We start from the raw sequence: 17592 nt of genomic DNA on the forward strand, positions 1-17592 counted from the left end.
ACTCAGTAAATGACTGGAATATTTCACAGAGCTCGAAAGACCACGGTGAAAGTGTGCCATGAACTCAACCAATAGACGCTGGTGCTGCTTTACCGTCTGCGTCTGCAGCGCCAACAATAGCCTCGGGGCGCGTATTGTTGAAAATGGAAGTCAATGTCAATGCTTTGACCAAGGAAATTGGCAAGTCGAAACGGTAAATGAGCATTCAGCTTGATTTAGAGAAGCGTACTTCACTACGGCACTGCATCTCAATTCTAGCGAAGAAATAGAAGAGCCGCTACGGATAGAAACGTTTATTCTGAACACCAGGGCACTGCACCATTCGAATGAGTGGTCTTCTTACTCTTCTATTTCTTGGTCTTTTTCCGGTTCCTGTTTCCTAATTTTTTCGAGGCCTGGATTTTGCGCGTTTAGACGCATTCATTCAGCGGATAGACCAACTCTGTGGAACTTATTACTAATTTGCTGTCAGGTGTCTACAATATGGAGACTTTTAAAACCTAGTCTCTGCCTGGGAGTATGTCCTTTTCCACGCATATTTTTCAAGACTCTGGGCTGTCTTTCTGCTAGTAAGCCATGACACCTTTGTTCCGTTTCTCGTACTGGTTGTGCTTTGCATGTTTCCTAATGCACCCCTGATGTATTCATCTATTCTGAGTTGCGTCTTTTCCACAGTACTACAGTAACTTCGTCACGATGTCTCCACATTTCCTTAAGGTCGTTGTCCCATTCTTGATTGTTGTCTGCTGTTATCTTTCGCTTTCCGCTATTCAGATCGGCTAGAGTCAAAGGAATCGGTTCTTCGGGTTCATCATAAGCGTATGTGCGCAGGCCTGTTTTTAGTGAAGGCCTCTACCCCACACACTTGAGTTATGCAGCTTATCAATATGCAATAAACGCCGATCGATCACTTATTTGAAGCTACGCATCAGCAATTCATTAAAACTACCTCGCTATGGTGCATTTCTTGGAAAATATTTGCGCTTTACATTGTGACTAGCGATGAAACCTTCTGTTGGTTCACTTCGAGGTATTGCCGTGACGACGTTCAATTCCAAGGGAGCCTTGCTGTAATCTTCGCCTTTTCACTGTTAGATTACTGAGCACATCCATCTTCTTGCTACAAAGCGCCGAAACATTTGCAGGGAACGTTGTGCGGAGGTGTATTTTGCCGTTTCCAAGTGCACTGCTCTTATAACTGCGTATGTGATAATTTTTACATACCATTTGATAATGTCTGGCTTTGCTATAGTTGCTTGCAGAGGATCTCTGAAGTATATGTCAACCATTTCAAATGGCGCAGTCGAAAACATATTTCACTTATAGTCGTGGTTCTCAAACGAGTTAGCCTGTCTCGCACGCCACTCTGAAATATATGTCCGTGCTTTTGTGGAACCAGCTGCGTTGTTAAATGATTTTTTTTCTTCAGGGCCCTGCTATCGGATGATTTTCGTAAAATGTATGTGTTTCTCGAAGTCGGCCTTTAAGTCTCAGTAGGCACTTCTTGCCTTTGAACACCTCTCATCCACTCGTTGCCTCTCGTTTGCCAACATTCTTCTCTCGTTTTATACGCTGCACATGTTGTTCTTGCAGAATGAGGCGGATCTCCGTGACATAAATACCTTCGCTTCTTACTGGAGCGTCGACAGTTTCTGGTTCAATATTACTGAAGGAGTGAACTATCCACGCTCTTACTCTCAATAGCTTTAAGTAATTTCCGAATTTTTCCAATTTATGTTATAAGTATGTAGTTTCGGGAAGGGTCCTTCCTTCGTACCCTGACGAAGGGAGGAGCGCTGCCGAAACTGTTCGTAAATAAATGTTTATGACTGCTGAAGACAACGCCTCCGTTGTGTCATCACCCATTACCTGAAGAGGATTGGCGCTGGGTGTGTCTTCTTCTCTTTTGCCGGTCTTCTGTGTTGCGCAGCCATACTGAACATATCTCTCTCTCTATCTCTCTCTCTCTCTCTCTATACATATACATACATATATATATATATATATATATATATATATATATATATATATATATATATATATATATAGGAAAAAGGTATACGCTTCTAAAAAACTGTTTATTTGTCGACGTTTCGATCGGAGACCGATCTTCATCAGGATGAAATTTACCAGGCTTCGATGCGCTTTTATATCATCGTTCTCCGAGCCGAGAGAGAGAGAAAAAGGTTAAGAAAAAGTACATACAGGAAAAAAAAAGAGAGAGGAGAGAGCGAAGTAAGAAACCTGCCGAAAAAGAGTCGCGAATACGCTTGTGAACATATTTTGACTGACATAAGAATAACACGTGTTTCTTGAAAAAAAGAAAAAAAAAGAAAAAAATAATAAAAAATACATAAATAAAAATAAGTCGTCAGCACCCCACGTGCACATACTTTGACCTACGAAACACACGTGTTTCCTCAAAAAAAAAAAAAAACTCCGCTGATATCTCCGCTAAAAAAAAAAAAAAAACTCCGCTATAACAGAATCAAGTGAGTTTACGTGATTGTGGGAGTTATGTACGCTAATTCTAGCATATCACATGTCTGATTTCGACGTAGACGGCGTCCGCGCGCGCTGGGTGTCGTTCGGGGGCTCGAATGTGTTTGCTGAGTATTATTTAAGGATGGGTTACATTTGTAAAACATGCGGTCAGTAACCGCTCACGGCGTGCCCCTGACTGCCGGAGGATGTGCTTGGGTGTCGGAATATGCTGGCGCATCTATCTATCTATCTATCTATCTATCTATCTATCTATCTATCTATCTATCTATCTATCTATCTATCTATCTATCTATCTATCTATCTATCTATCTATCTATCTATCTATCTATCTATCTATCTATCTATCTATCTATCTATCTATCTAGCCGCCTACGACTTTGTGTTCTCCTGGTCGCTTGGTTGATCGAATGTACACCAAAATTGGTATGGCGTAACATGACTGTATGACGAACATAAATGATAAGTCATAACATGAAAATCATGACACGCATGTCACGTACAGCATGATTACATGCCACGCTCATGGTGCGCTGGCGGCCGTTTCGCTAGCTTGATATACCCCAAAATTCGTATCTTGCGACGTGACTGTGTGACGAACATAAATGACACGAGTTAACATAAAAATCGTGACACGCATGTCATGTACAGCATGACTTACGTGCCCCGCTCATGGTGCGCTGGCGGCCGTTTCGCTAGCTTGATCTACCTCTAAAACGGTATTGCGTGACGTGACTGTGTGAAGAACATAAAAAACACACGAGTTAACATGAAAACCATGACAGGCATGTCATGTACAGCATGACTTACGCGTTACGCTCATGGTGCGCTGGCGGCCGTTTCGCTAGCTTTATATACACCAAAATTGGTATCTTGCGACGTGACTGTGTAACGAACATAAATAACACGAGTTAACATGAAAAACATGACACGCATGTCATGTACAGCATGACTTACGTGCCACGCTCATGGTGCGCGGGAGGCCGTTTCGCTAGCTTGATATACACCAAAATTGGTATCTTGTGACGTGACTGTGTGACGAACATAAATAACCCGAGTTAACATGAAAATCATGACATGCATGTCATGTACAGCATGACTTACGTGCCACGCTCATGGGGCGCTGGCGGCCGCACGCCATCGGGATTAATTTTGAATATCTGGGTTCTTCAAAGCGTACCTAAATCTAAGCACACGGGTGCTTCTGCGTCGATTTCACACCAAGTTAAAATTGCGCGCGGAAACTCCGTTTTATCACTGCCGTGTCATTCATTGTCTGTTTTTTTAGGGGACAGTTTGAGTACCGAAGTGTCAGACTTCACTTGATAGAAATATTTCGCTGTAGCGGGACCACGACCGTACAATAAAAGGACATCTCATCGCATAACCGATGAACTATAGTGCCGCAGTTATACACCTAACAACAACGCGAAAGTGCATAGCCTCGAGCCTCGTGTTTGTTTACCAACGAGTCGCTAAAACGCTGCCTTCACACACTATTTAATGTTTCTCATGTTTGGGACTATGCCAAGCGCACTTTAGGATGCGCTTGAACCAGAAAGCGGCACCGACACTGAAATGATTCTGGCGAACGAAGGATACGACACCATGCAATACACAGCCCTCTCGAAAGTCGCACTCACTGATTTATTACAATGCGCATGCCGCCGAGCAAGCCCATTTGCTTCTGTACACCATGTTAGGTATACGTACGCGCAGTTAAACTCGCGCTAACACAACAGAACAAACCGCCCTTTGAGAACGTGCATGACGTACGCGCACATGCAAACACTACATGGCTAGCAGACGATGCAGGGAGCAATCCACACTAGGCGCGCTTCAGCCAGTAGCCGCCAGGCGGCGACTCTGCTCGATCTCGCGGCCAATATTGGTCGAGCAGCGTGCAAGCGCAATGCACTTTCAGGGGCGAGAGGGGGGGGGGGGGACAATTGTCCCTGACATAGCGGCGGAACATGTTTATGCATGGCGTGACATTTTGTACAAACTATTCCTACCCGCCCCCCGCTCTTACCTTCGTCATTGTGTTCTGGCCCTTGCGGGAATAAATTTTCGTGACTGCGGCTCTTTAGCTGACGTGTGTTTTAAACCCCTGGCATAAGCAGTGAAGGTGGAGTTAGCAAATAAGCGCGCCGTACATTTGCTCTTTGGTCAGTCGACGAAAATGAAAGGTTATACGCTAAAAGGTCGTTATTCGCCCCTCGTTATTTCGGAAAATCGGAAAATTCGGACGTGTTCTCTGGTCGCGGCAAGCTTATGCATTGTTTAATGGTATCAAACTCTCGTTAATTTGGTCATATCTGCCCGCAACCCGGTTAATTCGGACGATCCTCGGAGCGCACCAAGCAATCCGAGGTTCGACTCGGAGTTCGACTCACAGGAGGAAAAACGGCATTCGCGAAAAACTCAAACGGCTGCGGTCCTTCATAAAGGCGTGGTCGCCGTCCACGATCTAGCCATAATCACGTTGTTGGCGACAAAGACTTCGACGGCTGCGGCCCACTTGCTTTGTCTTCAATTTTGCTCGGCGCACGCGAACTGCCTGGGTGATATATCCATGATCGCGTCCATAGCGCCAGCGGCGACTGCGGGTCAAAGCTGCGACAAGCAGTAGTTCTGTTTTCGCCGCGTCGCTTCAGAACTGTGTAGTAGCCATTCATTATTGTGCATTAGCGAGCCAGATTTATTCAGCAGCGGATGCTGTGCCGAGCAGTTTCGTTTCGACTGTGGGCGCAGGCCGCGCACGCGCCTTCAGAACTGCGTGGTCGCTATGATCGTGTCTTAATTTAGCGACCGCACTTTCGTCCACAGCGGATGCGGCCCACAGTGGCCTCGTTTTGACTTCGGGCAATGCGCGCACAATGTCACGCAACTCGAACATAGTGGAAGCTGTTGAAGGTGAAGAGATTCAGGCGCAGTGCGCATGCTGGTATAAAATTCGGCTGCGACATTACGATGAACGAACGATCATTTGTCGATCATTTTTCCGGCGCAGAAGTTATCTTCACGTGCGCGTGGTGGCGGTGGCGGTACGTAATAATGGAGGGGGGCAGATCACGTTTAGTGTTAAGACACGGCTGTCTTCAGCCGCGGTCACATTGTGAACGGAGTTGCGAATGAAGAAATTTGCGGCATTTGCATTGCTTTTATGCCAGATATGAACCACGAATTTAAGTGGTCATCAAGAAAATGCGAATGCATTGATGTAATAGACACTTGTTTATTGTTTCTTTGATACTTTCGATAATTCGGCATTCGGTTAATTCGAAGAAATTTTCCGCGGTCCCGACGTCCCATATGACATCCCCTGAGCAATGTATGGGTGGGGGGGCCTTTGTCAGGGAGTTGCATCTGCCTTTAGCCCCTTCATCCCAGACAATGTCTGTTTGAATAAAGTTCAAATTAAAAAGAAATATTAATACATATACATAGCACATTTCCCTTGAACCAGTGTTAACATCCGCGGTTTGTACCTGAGACTATCCATTACAAATTATCCATTATCCATAGGTTTGTCCCAGAGATTATCCATTACAAACTTACAAATCTGCACGTTCGGATATAACGAGAGCATATGAGAGATGATCATCTTAGATGCGAATGCATACAAAAATTTTGTCCAGTGTGACAGAGAGATGTGAATGAGACCCGGCGAGGTTGAGTAGGTGTGAGTGGTCATGATCGAAGATGGGAGCTATTAGACGTGTAAAAGCGAGTATCTGTGAACGGGAGTGTACTTCAATAACCCCTTCAGTCACTGTGTACACAATTGTGTACGCGAACTTCGGAGGCGCGTCACATGCCGCGTGTTTCATCAAATGGCCTGAAACTCGGTGTGCACATTCGTGCAGGCTTCCTGAGTGGACAACCAGCGGTCATCTAACTTCATTGTGCTGCATATTGCTGCAGAGGGTCACTTTGCTGGAGACACTACCATGTTAGACGATCGTTCGACGTGCCGCGTTTCAGGATCAACGTCAAGAGTATTTTTTTTCGCTGCTAGAAACGGACACAACCAAAAAACAAACTGCGCATGCATTTCAGGCCTACTAGTTGATTCTTGTTATGCAAGTAATGAAGCTGACTGATGGCAGAATAATTAGATAATTAATTGCACGATAATTAACATTAATTAACTGAAACTCACAAAAAAGAACACATTCCTTAATTTTCTTTCTTGGAATGTAATACTGAGTGCCTTAGAATTATGCCATGCGAATTTGACGCATTTGCAGACGGTGCATCATAATTCGTGACTGAAGGGGATATGGACATCAGAGGCCGCATGTGAGCGTGAGTAGAGCAGAAAGCTTGACATGTTCATTCATGAGTAGACTCATTTCAAAGGCGCGAGTGTGAGTATGAGTGAGTGACGAGGGATGTGAGAAGGAATGAGTATGAAGGCAACATACGAGTGTAATACGTGTGAGTGTGAATGTGAGTGAGTACCCATGGGAGTGAGTAGACATGAGTGAACGTGAGTACAAATGGCTGTGAGTAGGTGTGAGTACATGAATGACAACATGCCAAATTTATTATTGTCTTGTTTGAGATAAGGAAGCCATAAAAGCGTTTCATGACTTTTTTTTTTCGCAATCTTACGTTTAACCGCGGCAGTAATATCTGCTGTGATCTCCATAGGGCGCCCGGAAGCGTACGCTGCCTACGCTACTACGTCGCACTTTGCAAACTGCGTTACGTTAGGGTTAGTCCACGAGGCGCATCTCGACAACGTTTCCTCTTGCTGTCATGGAACATTTAAGCAAAGCCGCAGCGCCTCACATCGTTGCTTCGCAAGGAGAAGGGCTACCTCACACGACGACGATGTTGACATTGCAGCAAGCTACAACCGATGCAGCAAGCTACCACCGAAACATCAAAACGAACCGTCGATCAAAATTAACGCCAAATACGGCCGCTGCCTCGTTAGTACGCGCCGATTGGAAGCATCACGAGCAAATTGCAACCGAAGCGAGGGTCAGAGATGCTGCCATTTTGCCGGATATCGTCATGCTCACTTCCGGGCGACAAGCAATTTTTTCTGGCTTTCCAAAACCCTGCGACGCGACAAGCGACGGCGATGGATGGCCCTCCGCGACAGCAAATGCTGTCGCTCGTCGCTGTCGCTCGTTGCCGTCGCTCGAAAATCGCGTGCATGCGGTTGGGTCTTAAGAAGTGCTGCGGGCATGGAAAAGCGGCGAAAGGCGGGCTGGTTGGTACATAACTTAAAGCTTGAGATACAGCGCAAAGACAGGACGAAGGAAAGCGACACAAGGACGGGCGCTGACTGCCAACTGAAATTTTGTATTCACGAAAGCAAGAGTAAGTAGATAGACGAAAGAGTGGAAAAAACGATAAGGTTACAAGATTTTTGTCACGTGCGTGACGTCAAATAGCTGATTTCTTTTTCTGGCAATTCGAGTGACGGAACATGGAACATCTGCTCGGTGAAGTTGAAAAACTGAAGTTGTGCGAAGGAGTCAATACTGACGACTCTTCTAGCGACAGAGTACGCGCGAATAACTGTTCGGTGCTCACATCACGGCCGATCTGTTCGAATTGTTAAAGCACCGTAGAAAGATGCGACGTAGAAAGATACGACACCGAAAATACAACTATCCGCTGAAAAAAAATTGCTCAAAGACGACATCTATTCGATGTAATCGCACACTAATTTCATTGCAAAGCATTGGTGATGTTCTTGGAGAAAGTTTTTTTTTATAAATTGTAGACAACATGAGTACTGTTCTTCTAGAACGTTTTTGTATCTCGCGTAAGTACCCTTCTTTGTACGCTATAAAGGCTCTTACAAACTTGTTGGATTTTTCTTGGTCTAGATAAGATGGTAGCGGCTAAAATTGTGGTGGTATTTATATAAAATACGCTGAAAACCCTCATTCGCTTAGAAACTCTTATGCTTGGAAGTTAAGCGCAATGTAGACAGCTCAAATATAGACCGAACGTCGATTCTTAGCCAATCAATGAACAACGCACGCGGACCAATGCATACAGACGACCTTATGCATATCCACCTAAGTAATCCGCAAATGAGATGCGCGAACGTCGAATGGAAGAATGATAAATGTTTGAGTTTGCCACTAGCACAATAAGAAAGTTGCCGCGAGCAACTGCGCGGTGGACCGCAGCGTTATGCCGTGGCAGCAGACGACGCGCCGATAGTGGCGCAAGACGGAACTGCAGCGCCGCTAGTTCTCGCGACAGCCGTTCGGACCACCCTCCTCCGCGGGCGGAGATACGGAGCTTTGAAAGTGAGTTCTAGTAGCGTTGGTATACACTACAATTTGTTGCTATCGCATTCATTGCTTCGCCCTTGCGGTGAAACTGTGACTTCTTTTTTTTCTTGAAAACTGCAGCACGTGGAGTGACCCATCTGCATCTCCTGCCGCACGGTGACGTCCGACGCATTGCTTGTCCGGCGTTCGACATCGCGACTGGGTACAGAAATGGGGCGCTTTTTAGTGCGCATCTCAAGGGCAGTTTTCAACCACGAACAAGATCTAAGAGCGTTGCTTCAAAGCGCGCCCTATGCGCCATCTCGCGGGTGATACAGAACACACTGAAGCGGCTCCGAGATCTGCGTACCGCCTGCGGCAAATAGTGCTCATAAATAGCTCACCGTTACAGCTCAATCGAGCTTATGACGCGTGGAAAAGTTGTCCAACGCGGCGAACTCTTGAGCGAGGGGTCACAGGTTCGAGTCCGAGTGTCTCGCTTCGGAAATTTCTTCTTCTCAGTTATTTTTCTTTCTGGCTTTGATTTATATATACATATACCGAACATGACGGCGACAGCGACGGCACAATCGTGCCGGGAGTTTACATATAATTGCTATCTAAATGAAATGATAACAGCATTCTTATTGGCGTTGCCGCTTGCGCAACGACTGACGGCGACAGCGACGGCAAAATCCTGCCGGGAGTGTCCATATAATTGCTATCACAATAAAATTATAGCAGCATTGTTTTTAGCGTTGCCGCTTGCGCAACATCGGTGCATACCACAGTTCCAGAAGAAGCGTGCAAACGACACGCTTAATTTGTGTCGCAGGGCCCCATCAAGTAAAGAGTTGTATAAGATGTATATGATATGGGACCATACGTTTAGCTGGGATAGGTACCGATTAAGAGCCAGAATAATTAATGAAAACTAATTGAACGACTTCATTGAAAGCGCACGCAGTTTTCATGTGGACAGCTGGAATCGCTGCGCCACCTGGTGGAGCACATCTCAACCACGCGCTTCTTTCTACTTGGCCTGATCAGCTTCGGCAGTGCTACGGTTCGCTGCCTGAGTTTATTTCTGAGGCCATGCAGACGGAAGCGCAGCTCGACTCATCGGGTGCGTTTAAAACAAGTGTGTTACCTGAAAGAGAAAACTGCTCTTCTAGTGGGCGTGGGCCGTCCAGATGGCACATACCCACTACAGAGCAGTCCCCGTTCAATCTAACGTATACCCAAGTGAACCAAATGTTCACTAGACGCGGGAAGCTAGCGCCAATAAAGACACATAAATGGAACAATATGATCACCCAAAGTTGTTTTACGGTCACATTTGAAAGGTCACGTGAGGCTTTGTACCGGTGTCATAAGTGTGAATATTGAAATAGACTTCGCTGAATAATCAAATCCCAAGTGAATTCCCGCCAAGAGAAGACGTCGCCAGACAGTGCGAATTCGAAGCCGTCCCCGTGAGCGGGCCCCACGAATCTTACGGGAGAACACGAAGTTGCCCTCTGCACGGGCCCCATGGCCCTGGCGCTGGGCAAAGTTCAGTGTAAACACCGTGCGCACCGGCGCGACAGGAAGAAAGGCACCTCTCCTACAATTGACCCGAAGGAGTCTCGGGAGAGGGATTTCGAAGAAGACGACCTAGAGCTCGGGGCAGTCGAACCTTGGCTCGGGCGAAAGAAAGACACACAGTGACTCCGTCTAGACAGAACCTGCATCGGCTACGTTCCGGTCCCTGGTTTCAAGTCGTTCTCCCGGCTACGCTCTGAGGGCTCCAGCAAGTGTCAAGTGCAACACCGGTCGCCAACTGCCACCAACGAACGTAAATTCGGACTTTATTGTTTTAGATGCGAAGCATCTCTTGCTCGGGGGTATGTCCCGTGACGTTGGCCTGCGCGTCCGCACTCACACTACGCATGCACAACTCTCCTCCTTCCCTCTCTCCAACAGCTGCGCGTTACTCTCTCCACTTCTCTCCCAGCACCTGCTTGCGCTTCTCCTGCGTTCTCGCTTCTGCTCTCGAGGTACAGGCCCTACTCTCCTCCTCTAGTCTCCTCTCCTTCACGTGTGACTATAAAGCGGGTAGAGCGCTGCGCGCTTTCTCCAGCGCTTGCTTCGGTTGACTCCTCTGGAATGCGGGCTCCACATGCCGAAATTCTCTCCTGCGCAACGCCGCGATGAGCGCCAGCGCATGCGCGTCCCCTCCCCCTCGCTCTCCTCTCCTACGCTGCCCCCATCTCGCGCGCCTGTCGACCGCGTTCCCTGCTCGACCTGTGAGAATTGACGGCCAGGCTAGAGGGAAGGCACGACGCGCGTAGTGTTACTCTTCGCGTTCCACGACGCGAGGTCGGTAGCATGCCCAACGAACGCCAACGGAACGCGATCGTGCAAGTGCTCCGGCTTCGCATCGCCTCATGGTCCCCTTTAGCGGGAGATGGTGTAAAGTTTTTTACCTGCAGCGAAATTAGTTTGTGATTTGGACTCTTAAATAACAATGTCGAATAAGCCATTGGCGATGTAATATTGATGACAGTACATATTGTGTGCATTCTATTTTTTATGTTTGTTCTAAAAGCAAATACTTGAAGAGAAATGTGTGCGTGTCCATCCCTCTGGTTGCTTCACCAGGCCCGAGGCATGATGGCAGTTTGGCGTCCGGGCCATGGGGCGTCGCTACCGTCGAAACGATTGCAGCGAACCTGGTACGGGCGGTAATTGAAGGCCTCAGTAAGCCTAATAAAAATAAAATAACGCGGCCACGGTAGTACACAGTAGTAAACAAAAACGTGCTTCTGCATTAAACTATAACCAGCCACGAGTATTACAAGGCAAAGTTTTAAAGAACTTTTGTAAACATGACTGTGCGTGGCTCCGCTAGGTACCGCCGCCATCACGCCTGCGCAGCGCACAAGCAGACGACGCGCAAGCACGAAATGCAAACTTTACCACCGCAGCGAGGAGCAGCGATGTCGTACCTTTATTGCGGCGTGAAGTGGTGCGATTCCTCGGGGAATGAAGGCGAACACTTCTTCAGAATCCCTGCTGACCACAGGTTCACTTATATATTTCCCAAGATGTTCACAAAGGTTTGATTTGACTGTCGTTGACCGTTATGATTTGAAACTGCTGAATGAACAGCGAATTTTCTTGCTGCCATTCGTTGCTGTAGCTATCTGTTTGAGAAATGGTTACGATAATAAGTTAAAATTAGTTCGCGGGCTGCAGTTTGTGGCTCGGCGCGGCGTCACCTCTCAAAAGCGGAGGTGTTCGCTAGTTATGGTTGCTCACGTTAGTATATATGTGCGTGCCTCACTGCCTGACGTTACCTCTACTATCTCATGATAGCTAACCAATTCGGATTACCGTGTCATGCAACCGTGTCTTCAGAGTGTTTTGTTACGTGTTACTTTAACTTATGCGTGCTAGTAACATTAACGGAGTGGGATAGTTGTTGTGCTCGCTGCAGCAGTTTTTTTTAAGCGCTTTAATGCGTGCGTATGCATCACGTCCGTGTAGTTTATGGGTGGTGCTCGCAGCCGACGAAAGTATCGCTCGCAAAGTTATTGCGGAGGCCCCAGTAGCGAACTCGGGACACTTCCCTCGGATTCGAATGTGTGCTGCGGTGTTGCACAAGTGAAAACCACCGCGTTCCCCATCTGTGTGTCTGTTTACACACCGACCGCCTGCTCGGATTTTTGTCGCCGTAAATTGTCCTCATTCCTTCCCTTCGGCGTACCTTGCCGCGCTGCTCGACGGGGGGCCTTGAACCAAGCGTGATACCCACCTGCCCCTTTTCGCTCTCGGGAAGCTCCCGGAAACAGTTTCGCTTATCTCTTCATTACTCCCTCGTGATGCTTCCAACGGGCGAAGGCATGACCAAGCTCGGTTTTGGATGTTCATGAAACAGGCCGCGCTTATCGCGCGGGGCCACTTTTTTTTTCCTCTCTAATCTGGACCCATCCCCACCGCCGCCCTTTCACTTTTCTGTATTTTTTTTCAATGCGCTGTTTCCGCTTAACGTTTACACACCATAATTCCTTATAAGCTTACAATATCGTTTCGACTCGCAAAAGCAGTGGAAAAACAAGAACTCGATCGAGTTGTGTTTCAAATGTCAAGTTTTAATTCAGAGAATATTGTCGGGATATATGTAATTATAATTTAGTGGAGATTAAAAACAAGCACATTTATTAAGCTTAGTGCCATGCCTTTAAAAGCTTGCAAGTGTATTTACTCTACCAGCTGTTTTTTCACCGTAGGGTGACTAAGTTCGAGTACTTTAATTGCAGACAACCAGTTTACTGCAAGCGAATTGCCGTCCCTGCTGCTGAGACTGCCCCCCTAGTGTGGAAGGTAGGTGTATCGAACAAGGATCTGTTACACCTTTCTGCTTGGAATGAAAGGGTACAGAATATTTGGTTGGTGGTGCCACTGTAATACTGCACGAATAGCTTGCAAAAAATAAAAACAAAGAGCGGTACTATTTTGTATTCTACACCTGCACACTCGAGCAGATTGTTCTCTGAGATTAGAACAGTAGGTAAAAATGCCACAGCTGTTTTTCAATTAGCAGTGCTACGAGAACAATTGCTGTATGTAAACCTTAAATGCAGGAAATGTACTCTAGGGGAAAAAAATGTTGTTAGCTTGCGCTCATAGAGTAGCATTTTGCATGCTTTCCAGTAAGAATGTCTGAGTGCACCGTTTACATGGTATGGATGAACTGATAGCATGCTGCACAAACGCAAAATGAAGAAACAGGGAGATAGAGCAGCGAAAATGGCTTTTGGCATCTCACAGTATAAATAGTTTGTACTCTGTCCTGTTTCCGTCCTTACTCCTCTAGTGTTTGTGGAGCTCGGTATGAGTTCACAACAAACCAACCTCCCTGCAAGAAAGCTTTGTTGCGTGGTGTAGATATCTTTTCTTATTCTACATCAATGCATAGATTCGGTGCTTTCTTTGTTGAGCTTATTCCATAGAGATGAAAACACTGAGTAGTTTTCCTCAGGCACATGTGAAAATTGCTCCATAAGTCTGTTGCTCAGTATTCACACGCGCAATGCAAAGTGAGGGTATTAAAATACCTGCTTGCCAGCCTTTTATAGCATATTTATTTATTTTTCTAGCCGCTTCGCCAAGCACACCCACAAGAAGGCCCACACCACCGTCACAGGTTTCACCAAGTGATGGTAAGTGCAAAAAGTGAGAGAATTATTGCAAAGTACACATCCTGCATCTGCATAAGGAAGTATGGACCAGTAGTCTTGATGTTTTCCTAGTAGATATGGACACCTAAGCCTGTGTAATATTGTCACAACCTATAATGTTGACAAAACTATGCATATAGTTCAGGGCCTGCAACCAGTTATTTAGTTCACGCAATTATTTATATTTCAGATATAAGGTGGATGCAGCTGGACCTACATGGTTCACACGGAAAATTGTGCTGTCCGATTTGTTGTGATGAGTGTAGCTCTGCGAGATAGGCCAGCGAAATATGATGCACAACCTAGGTGTGCATTCATGTAAATGTGGCTTATGCAGCCCAGATAGCTATTTATGAGATGAATAATTCAAAATCCTCCACTTTGTAAATGTCATTGCCTCTGTTCAGCATTTCATGAAATGTTCATTTTTGCAATGCTTTGTAATATTTCCTTAATCATGGATGATTCTTTGAAGATAAAATGCTTGGAATGTATAAATCAATTATGATTCCTGTCTCAGTCGCAGAATACACATTGCTTCCAATGAAACATGGCATGGCAGCACATAGTGGTCCGTATATTAGTAGTCCTGTGATTGCGCCCTGATAGCTTAATCGTGATTTTTTTCTTTCTCTACAAGATTGATGAAAGCCTATACCTTCGCATTCTTCCATGTCTTTTTTTTTCAGCTGAGCCTGGTCTGAGCGGCCTCCAATTTTCCAAGGAGGGCAGCAGCGCGGAGCAGATGCAAGAAACGCCAAAAAAGTGGACGAAGAAAACGCAGCTCTGTGCACACCCTTCGCACCAAAAAGAAGCTGCTAACACTTCACTCATGAAGTGAAAGGTACCGCAAAGCAGTAGGTCAGATGAAAAAAAGGGACGAGGCGAGGCGAGTAACGCAGCAGGAGGTTTTAAACAAGCTTGAACCGGATTTGTCAAAGGGCCTTTTTAGGGGCGAAGCTCCTTAAAGCGGCACCCGTTCGTCCCTCGTAGTGCGTAACCAGTCGTAACGCTAGTACCAGATCTTGACCTCCAAGGTGGTGCCGGTGGGAGATTTCTCCTGTGCGTTGTTGAACAATAAAAAATTCGCAGCGTGCGCGGTAACTAAAAGCCAAATTCTTCTGTCTCTTATTCCCCATTAGCAGCCATTGGCATGTTCCAGTAGGAAACGTTAGTAGAAGTAGAAGTGTAAGTGTTAGCTAAAAGCCGACTTCTTCTGTCTCTCATTCCCATTAGCAGCCATTGTTTACCTCCAAGGTAGTGCCTGGTGAGATTTCTCCTGTGCGTGATTAAACAATAAAAATTTTGTTCAAAACGCCGTTGATTGATGAAATAAACCAACGAAAGACGCCAGATGTTTTCTAAAAGCAAAACGAAAAGACGCCAGATGTTTCTAAAGCAAAACGAAAAGACGCCAGCTGCTTAACGAAAGACGCTAGATGTTTTCTAAAGCAATGGCTTTCTAAACAATGAAAATTCACAGCGTACATGTAAAATTAAAGTGAGCTGCAAGTCGTCATAACTCTCATCGAACCTTTAGTATAAACGCGCCCGATCTGACGTCGGTGATGATGTACTGGGCAGAATTCACGGAAGATTCACGGTTTACCGATGAACCTCCGCAGCTTCGCCCACTCATCATTATTCACTCCGTGGATATGCTGTGATTTTTTGAACTGCTTAAAGCACAGATCAGGCTTGGTACATTCCCAAAATAAAAAAAAAACATTGGTCCAAATGGATGAAACAATTCACTCTCAATTCACGCTTCCTCAGAGAAATGCTTCACTTGCCACATGTGCGAACACTCAGGTGCTGGCTGGCAGACATCGCAATGACACCTGGTATCATTCCAGGTGCCATGGATGCAACAGAATCAATCATTAAAGCTTGGCCTCTGCAAGACAAAGCATGCTGTCTTTTATTCGATTAAATAGCCTTGAAAAGACATTTGATGTACGATCAATCAAAAGATATAATGATTGGCTACACATATGATGGAAACACAAGGACTTCTCGTGTTGCAAATTCAGCCGTTCTAATGGCTGTGTCTGGCATATCGAGAATTTGGATGCAGCCAGTAGCCTTTGCAGTGTCCCGCAATGCAACATCAGCTCTTGTAATGCACAAGCTGCTATTATTTGTAATTATGCAGCTTGGAAAAAAGGTCTTTTGGTAAAAGTGGTCATCTATGATCAAGGGTCAAACAATGTCAGCCTGTCAAGAATGCTGATCCATTCTCTTCATGAACCATGTTTTACTGTCAACAACTGCAAACTATACTTCATGTTTGACATCCCACACCTGATAAAATGCACGCGGAATAATTTGAGAAAACACAAGCTCACGATTGGCTCCGAGGTTGTTGACTGGGCGTACATTCAAACCTTTTACAAAAATACTCGCAAATCACGCCTCTAACACACCAACCGAACATCTAAAAAAAAGATTGGCAAGGAAGCTCAAAGCGCAACATATCTACAAGATGCCCTTTGCTGACATAAGAATGAAGTATGCCACACAAGTATTCAGTGAATCTGTCTCTGTGGCACTCCTCATTCTCATTTCCATTCAAGAGCTTCCTGTTGATGCTAAATTTACAGCTCAGTTCACAGAAAGAATGGACAAGAATTTTGACAGCCTGAACAGTTCGACCCTAAAAAATCAGGACGATAAGTTGCGGTATGCAATGATTGATGGGTCGGAACACCGTGCTTCCCTTGAGTCATGCATCAGTTGGATTGCCCAATGGCACTTTGGTAGTCCTCGGGACAAGCAGCCACGTACTGTTAAAGGTTGGCAGATTACAATCAAAGCCTTGTTGTTGCTGTGGACTGATTTAAAAGAGGACTTTGATTTCACTCATCTTTTCACACGTTGATTGCAGCAAGATCCCCTAGAAAACTTTTTTGGAATCATTTGTCAAAAACATGGCTGCAATGAGACACCAAATGTATACCTATTCGTGGCGACTCTAAAACATATTTGGATTGGCAAGCTCTTCAAGCTTTCTCAAGGAAACTGTGAGGTGACAATTGCTTTCCTCAACAACTTGCAGAGTGCATCTGCATTGTTGTCACCTAGCAGCACACCAACCACAAGCCACAGCACGCAGCAGGCCTCTGATTCATCTGATCTGCAGGCATCTTCACAAGATGCCACCGACATGGTGTATGAAAATGTTGTGTACCATGTCGCAGGTACTCTTGTGAACAGCTTTCTTGAACTGAGGACTAGTGAGTGCATATACGAGAACACTCCTTGAAGTGGATGGTGGCTCTCTCCATGGACGACACCAATTCTTTGCACTACTCAAGGAAAGTGGTGTACCCGAGAAACTCCTCGGTTCCATTGCAGTAACCTCTGAATCATGTCTGAATTACATAAAGGAATTAGATTCGGCCTTCAGACATGAAATCAACTATTATGCACATTTTCCAATGTGTGCAAAAATCTGGTGGAAAGGATGCCAATCCGGCAAGCTATTTTCTGTTCAGTTGGCTGCACTGAGAAATTTCTTAAAATATTCTGCCGCACAAGGCTACATTGGCACATTACATTTGTAAACAAAAACACACAAGAAACAAAGTCAAGGCACAGTGCTGCTGCCAGCA

Source organism: Rhipicephalus sanguineus, chromosome 11 (assembly GCF_013339695.2).
Source record: "Rhipicephalus sanguineus isolate Rsan-2018 chromosome 11, BIME_Rsan_1.4, whole genome shotgun sequence".
Lineage (NCBI taxonomy): Eukaryota > Metazoa > Arthropoda > Arachnida > Ixodida > Ixodidae > Rhipicephalus > Rhipicephalus sanguineus.